The following is a 7723-nucleotide window of genomic DNA, read 5'->3' as shown; positions in this document are numbered from 1 at the left end:
TTTCAAATTCTTTTTGCATCTAATTAGCAAAGTCCTTACATAATCCATCTTCACCTCCAAAAATGATATTATCTACAAAGACTTCGATAACCAAAATATCATCATTGGTAACCTTGTAATACAAATTGCTATCAGCATTACCTTTTGTGTAACCAAGCTTAAAAAGATATTTATCCAATCTAGCATACCAAGCTCTGGGAGCTTGCTTCAATCCATATAAATCTTTTCTTAACCTGCAAACCATATCCTTATTAACTGTCAAAGAAAATCCATCAAGTTGTTCAATGTAAACTTCCTCCTCAAAATCTCCATTCAAAAATTCACATTTTACATCCATTTGATAGACTTTATAGTTCTTATAAGTTGCAAATGCAATAAATAGTATATCTGCCTCAATTCTGGCTACTGATGCAAAGGTTTCATTATAATCAATTCCTTCTTTTTGTGAATAACCTTTACAAACTAATCTTGGTTTGTTTTTTATTACTTCTCCATCTTCATTAAGTTTATTTCTATATATCCATTTAGTTCCAATTACATTTTTGTCTTTAGGCCAAGGAACCAATGTCCAAGAATTATTCTTTTTAATTTGTTCTAATTCATCTTCCATTGCTTTTATCCAATGTTCATCCTTACATGCTTCAATAACAGATGCTGGTTCAATTTGAGAAATTAAACACACCTCTTCATTTGCCAATCTTCCTCTAGTCATAACACCTTGATTCTTGTTTCCAATTATTTGATTCTCTGAATGATTCAATCTTACATACTTGGGTTTGATCTGATTAACATTCATAGGTTGTTGTTCTTCAGTCACTGTTGAGTTTTCTGATGATGCTGGTGTGACTGGGTCTTCATTCTATACCGGTGGAGTCTGTATTGGTTCATTTATAATCATTTCAACTGTCGGTTCCACAGATCTTGAATCTCCTCTAAAGTGTTCATCTATCTTCACATTAGTACTCTCAATGATTTTATGTAACCTTTTATTATAAAATCTATATGCCTTGCTTTTAGATGAATAACCAAGAAATATTTCTTCATCACTTCTAGGATCAAACTTGCCAATGTACTCATCTCTTCTGATATAACATTTGCTTCCAAATATTCTGAAGTATTTAAGAGTAGGAATATGACCAAACCATAGTTCATAAGGGGTCTTACCGATTTCACTTTTGATGTCAACTCTATTGAAAGTATAAACCATTGTATTCACTGCTTCTCTCTAGTACACATGACGTAGATTTGCTTCCATTAACATTGTTCTTGCTGCATCCAAAATAGTTTTATTCTTCCTTTCCACAACTCCATTCTATTGGGGTGTCCGGGGTGCTGATAGATGTCTTTTGATTCCATTTACTTCACATAATGCATTAAATTCCCTAGATGTAAATTCTCCTCCTTGATCTGATCTTAAACATTTGATTTTCTTTCCGGTTTCATTCTCTACCATTGCCTTGAATATCTTGAATCTTCCAAAAGCTTCTGATTTCTCCTTGAGAAAAGTAACCCAACACATTCTAGAATAATCATCAATTATTAGAATAAAGTATCTATCTCCTTGTAGACTTCTTGTTCTTGCAAGACCACACAAATCAGTATGAATTAAATCAAGAGTATTATTTGATTTCTCAGTAATGCTCTTAAATGTTGTTGTAACTTGCTTTCCCATTTGACATTACTTACATACCGGATTATGAGGTTTCACAATCTTAGGTAAATCCCTTATTGCCTTAGTTGAACTGATCTTTATAACACAATCAAAATTCACATGATAGAGTCTTTTATGCCATAACCAACTTTCATCAATGTATGCAATCAAACATGTTTTATCACTGGTATTCAAGTGAAAGATATTACCTTTAGTCTGATTACCGGTTGCAATCTCCAATCCAGTTATGTTTATGATTTTTCATTTCCCATTCTTGAACTGTAATTGAAATCGATTTTCCACTAACTGACCAACACTCAAAAGATTATGCTTTAAACCTTCTACATAATAAACATTGTGAGTATTGTTCTTACCATCAAAAGATATAGTACATTTTCCTTTGCTTAAACAAGCTTTATCATCTCCAAACCTTACTAGACCTCAATGAATTTCTTGAAAAGATAAGAATTTGCTTTTATCACCAGTCATATGATGTGAGCATCCAAAATCTATAATCCATTCATCTTTTTCTTCAATTTTTGTTGCCAGTGCCTGCTCTACTGGTTTGACAATATGTGCTGGTTGATCTTCTTTTATTGCAACAAAAGCCCATTCATTATCTATTGGATCTTCATTTGAGTCATCTGTAGCATCTTCATCTGCATAGTAACATGACTTATCTCTGTTTTTCTCGAATCTATATCTCTGATATTTAGGGTTAGGTTTATATGATCTTTTTGCTTCTTCCCTTAATCTTGCATGTCTATCAGGACATCTAGATGCCATATGACCAACTCTATTGCAATTAAAACATTTGAAATGTGCTTTACCTTCATACTTACTTCTTGTTGGACCTTTAGGCATTTTCCTTGCAAATAGTGATTCAAGTTCTTCATTTTCTCTCCTCATATCTTCAAGTTCTTTTGCATAAAGTGTTTTCCAATCAGTTTTGTTAGATGATGATGATGATGATGATGCTTTGAAAGCTAACTAAATCTTAACAGTAGCAACATGACCAAATTCTTCAAGTTCAAATGCTGAAAGTTTTCCAACCAAAGTATCTCTAGAAACTGAAGTATTAGGCATTGTTCTCATTTCATTAATAGCAGTTACTTTCATTTTGTAAGCTGGCGGCAATTCTCTTAAAACTTTAGATACAATTTCCTCTTCACTTAAAGATCCTCCACAACATTGTATTCCTAAAACAATTTCATTAACTCTTTCCATAAATGCATAAATTCTTTCATCTTCTTCCATTTTCAAGTTTTCATACCTGACCCGGTAACATTCCAGTTTTGCAATTTTGATAGTGGTATCTCCTTCATTCAGTGTCTCCAGCTTATCCCAAATAGCTTTAGCAGTAGATCGGTCTGATAATCCCATGATTTGTTGATCTGATAATGCACTCAAAAGTGCCTCTCTTTCTTTGCAATCATTGTCCATGTCCTTAGCCAATGTTGGTGGATGAGGTTGATTCGAAACAGGAGCAACATAGCCATTCTTTGTAACATCCCATATATCTCTTCCAATGCAGTTCAGATGTGTTTCCATTTTGATCTTCCATATGCCATAGTTAGTTCCATCAAGCTTCAGACTATCCTTCTTGAATATATTAGTTGCCATAGGATATCCTCAAGCTGTTAGGCTTCTGCAAAAAGAGGACTAAGCTTTGATACCAATTATTAGGTCCCGGGAAGGACAACTGAGAGAGGGGGGGGGCTGAATCAATCCTCAACCAATTGTTAATAAATTGTAATCCAAATGCAAGTTATTCCAATTTAACCTTAATGTCGGTAAACCAAAGTTAACTGCTGGTAAAATAGATTAATAGACATAGCAGTACCGGTTTAACTTAATGCATGAAACATAAAGAGAAACAAAATCCACAACACATAGCACATAGATTTTGACGTGGAAACTCGATAAGGGAAAAACCATGGTGGGAAACCTTACCCACAATCAGATGATACTACTGCAGATAGTATGTGTATACAAATGGGGTCTGCACATGCAGACAGGCCAACTACCTAGAGCTCACTTCTCAAACACATAATAGGAGTCACACTGACTACACAATTGGATGGTTAAATCCAATGATAATGTACTGCTCAAAATGGCATCTCCAGTGTTGGATTCCGTACCGGTTAAGCTCTGAACATGAGTGTCAAAATGCCTTCATAACCTTCCTTCAACCTTGGAATAATGTCTATGTGATTCACACAAGGATCTTCTTATTTTCACTCTTCAATATCCACATTCACTCATGACATGACCACGATCTTCAATAAGATCTTACAATCATATATACAAAACCTAAGACCAAAATAGGTCGACTCACTAAAGATATTACATTTAAATCAATTACAAATAAGTCTTGATGTGATACAACATGTTGGCTCAATACATTTTCCACAATAACCAATCAATAAAACAATCTCCATAAAGTGTCGTGCTGATCTGGAATAGATAACATGTACCGATCCATAACCTAGACCTATCTGCCGGTAAAGCCAAATCTGTCAACCCGATTAGACCAATAAGAAAAACACCAAAACCAAACTTCCAATCCATGTCTTTGACATAACCAGATGATCTCCAAGTTATCATCGCTGCCGGTGAACAATATAACCTGTTGGTGAACATATACCGGTGACTGTGCATAAGCCACTAACCATATCGGTGAACCATAATGTAAACCTCCAAGAAGACAAGTGTTGACATCAATGAAAAAACCAATGCAACAAATGACAAAGTCATCCATAATACCAATATTGTCAACTTGCAATGAGTAATGTCTGTAAACAACATGTAGATGAAGAGCACGCACTTGAAAATGGTTATCATGACAACCCTAATGTGGATGAAAGTGAACATTTGGAGGGTCCAATTTTTCATCTAGATTGTGACCTTGATTTTAATAAGGTTGTTGGATATTCAATCTCCCATATTATGAAAAATACATGCTCTCATGAATCTACTAAATTTTTCATATTTCAAAGATGATAGTGTCATTTGTGAAGGCATTCATTTGCAAAAGAATGGTGTTCATAGCCCTTGCAAAGACATGGAGAAATAATATAGGGGACCTATGTATGAAGAGAAGACACGTTCAATTAGTAGTGAGGGAGTCTCATAATTATTAGCAATTGAGTATCAGAGGTATGCATTTGGAAAAGGTCTAGAATTCTTATACCCTATTGATATAATGTTTGATAGTGAAAATGTCTCATATAGTATTTAATGTAATGCACCTACTGTCAATCTTCTTCCTATGTCTGAGGAAGCTAATATGTAGAATGATGAAGAACATGAGCCCATGGAATTTTTTGAATATGATCATGCCTTGAGTGCTGATGATGAAGGTGTGAATGCTGATGAAAATGCATATTTTTATTTTAATGACTTGTGGGTAGCTAAAGGTAACAATGTGCATTGCAAGAAGGACCTTAATGAAAAAACTTCAGGTATGGATACACATGAATGCATTTCTCTTGATGAAGATAAACATTGTGATGAATACCTTCATATGGAAATGAGATTAGGAATCTAAAATTAGATTGTAACAATAATGCAAGAGAGCTAGAGTTGAAGACCAAAGGTAATCAACAGGTGCAGGAAAATAAAGACCTGAAAGAGGTAGCAAATGCGATGATGATGCTGGTCAGGGATGCGAAAGAGACCATAAAGATTTTCACCTGAAATGTAATTTTATTTTAGGTGTGCCAGTCTCTCGCTGGCCTTTTGTTGTTCTTTACTTTGGCTGTTGTCTTTTGTGATGTTCTTTTGCAGCCTTTCTCTCTTTGTTCTCTCCTCTCTAGTTTCTCTATTTCTTTTCTTTTCGATATGCAAGCGGGTTTCGGGTCCCTTAAAACCTGATTTTACTTAATAAAAAACTACATGCTTATGTGCAACCTTGGGAGGGTAGTGATGAGTGTTTGGAATGAATACAAGTTGTTGATGTAGGGAGTTTTGAAGAGGACTTGGGATATAAAGTTGAATATTCTTATCAGCGTCATGAGCTGTAGTTACCAAAGGTACCTGTGTATGATTCTTTTTCTTTTCATCCTCTTGAATATGGTTTGCATGGAGTGTTGGACCTGTAGATAAATTCTTTTCAAAGCCAAAGTTTTTTCATGCAAACTATTGATCAAAATGATTCCTATGGTACTAACTGTGTGGTAGAATGTAAGTCATTTCTTTTTCTGTTGGGAGGTGTTTCTATGAAATGTGATAGTAGTTTAAGTCATGGTCAACGCTATGATCAACGTGCTAATATTTTGTTGGATGACCATAACATATTCATGTCACATAGTAATTAGTATTTTCAGTTTTTGCATGAGTTTCCAATGTTTCATGGTGATGAGTGCACTTGTAGTATTTGATATGGTAGCTGGATGGGAGATGTCAGTATGTTTGATCAGAGGGATTCCAGCTACATCTTCAGATTGGCTTTGGTGAAATTAGAAGAAAATTAGATATTTGACATAGGAAAGAGTAGGCCTTTCTTTTTTTATGGCCTTGGTCCATCACATGTGGTTTGAAGTTTAAGCCATAGTAGTATGAGGCAGAGAAGACCTTTTTTGACTATGCGCCCAATGGAGTAGGCAGCCATTTGCTCTTAGAGATCTAGGATATTGCCATGCCCATAGGGGGCATGCATCCCCCAACAAGAGCCATTGTTGGGACTTCACAAAATTTGTCAAATTTTGAAGGCCTAGTTCAAAATTTTGATTTTTTTTACTCAGAATGTACCTTGTTGAATAAGCCTAAGTAGCTCACTTTGAGAGCTCATATTTTGGTACCCTTGCATTTTCATGCAAAATTACTTTGGGAAAATGTTAAGAACCTTTCAGAGATGCTATGAATCCATTTGCAGCCTCCCATGATCATTTTTGATTTGTTTTTGAAGACCTTGTTTGGAGGTCAAAAGATAGGTTGCTGATTTGCAGTAGTTTAACCTTTTTGAGCAAGCCCTCTTTGAGGCATTGCATCTTTGCATCGATTGATCATCAAGCCTAAGCGATAGTTTTCCATGATTATCTAATTTTTTTTGAATCCCCATGTCAATTTTCTTGGCCTTATGAGTCTATTTGATGAGTTTTCAAAGTCTATTCCATTTTCAAAAAGTTCAGATTTGTAAACTGAATTGTGCAAATCTACAGAAAGTGGCCCTGCATTTGAATTTTTATCTCATACCCTAATGAATGGTAAATCAAGGAAAGTATAACTTGTTATTTTATATATAATTATCTACCACTTTGCCAATTTATAGCCCCCTAGCTCATCATTTGCTATTTTTTCAAAGCCCATTTCAAACTGACTTTTTTAGGGTTTAACAAGCAACATTTTCAGTTTTTTTAAAGAAGGCAAGTTGGGATGTTAAAAATTTGCACATGATGGAATTAGGTTAAAACCTCTTGTGTGCATGCTTAGGGTATCTTGATGTGCCAACGTGCCAAGTGGAAGCCTTTGAAATGGAGGTTTGATATTTTTGCAACTCAGTGTTTGAAGGGATTTTAGTTTGATTTGACAGGTGCAGTTTCAGACATGCCTGAGTAGGAAAATTCAGACGTTAATATATTTTGCCTCGAATATCATTTTGAGAATCCATTTAATGCCCTAAATTCTTTGTATAACAATTTGCCAGTGTGCCAGTTCGTAGGCCCTAAGGGGGTGATTTGGTTAGTTTTCAAGGTTGATTCCAGGGGCTACTCGGGTTGTTTTGATAAAAAATTAGAGGTGATAAACGTCAAATTTAAATGGCAAAGTGTGCACATTTTTAAGCTCAGGGAGCTTCCAGTTAGTGTTCTAGAGCATTTTCTCAAGCCAGTTGTCTAGAAACGATTTGTTTTTTAGACTGGGCCCAACAGGGACTTGATTAAAATTTGGCCCAATGAAGATCAGTAATTTCTTCTTTTTAGATCAATACATATATTATTTAAATTTTTCCGATTTAAACATTATTATTTTTGAGTGGTGCTTAGTGTGGTTGGAGTGCAAAATATGTTAAGCCATTCTTATGATGAGACAACATCAAGTAAACAATTACATTTTGAAAATGTAATCACCACC

The sequence above is a fragment of the Cryptomeria japonica genome, chromosome 9, assembly GCF_030272615.1.
Source record: "Cryptomeria japonica chromosome 9, Sugi_1.0, whole genome shotgun sequence".
Classification (NCBI taxonomy): Eukaryota; Viridiplantae; Streptophyta; class Pinopsida; order Cupressales; family Cupressaceae; genus Cryptomeria; species Cryptomeria japonica.
This window is presented reverse-complemented; position numbering follows the sequence as displayed.